Here is a 464-nt window from a genome sequence, read left to right on the forward strand (position 1 = left end):
GTCAGGGCTTGTGGCACAGGGGAGGCTCCAGGAATCTCCCAGGGGATGTCCAGGCACTGGCTGCCACCTATTTGCAGCTATTTACCCTCAAAAGGTGTGGTCTGCTCATTGACCCAGGGGCAGGTGGCCACAGCTGTGGTTCGGGTGGGATGCAGGCTCAGCCGGGGTTCGGGTGGGGATGCAGTTTTAGCCAGGTTTTGGGCAGGATGCAGGCTCAGCCGGGGTTCGGGTGGGATGCAGGCTCAGCCGGGGTTCATGTGGGATGCAGGCTCAGCTGAGGTTCAGGTGGGGATGCAGTTTTAGCCAAGTTTCAGGCAGGATGCAGGCTCAGCCGGGGTTCGGGTGGGATGCAGGCTCAGCCAAGGTTCGTTGGGATGCAGGCTCAGCCGAGGTTTGGGTGGGATGCAGGCTCAGCTGGGGTTCGGTGGGATGCAGGCTCAGCCAAGGTTCGTTGGGGGGCAGGC

The sequence above is a fragment of the Eurypyga helias genome, unplaced genomic scaffold, assembly GCF_000690775.1.
Source record: "Eurypyga helias isolate BGI_N326 unplaced genomic scaffold, ASM69077v1 scaffold37860, whole genome shotgun sequence".
Lineage (NCBI taxonomy): Eukaryota > Metazoa > Chordata > Aves > Eurypygiformes > Eurypygidae > Eurypyga > Eurypyga helias.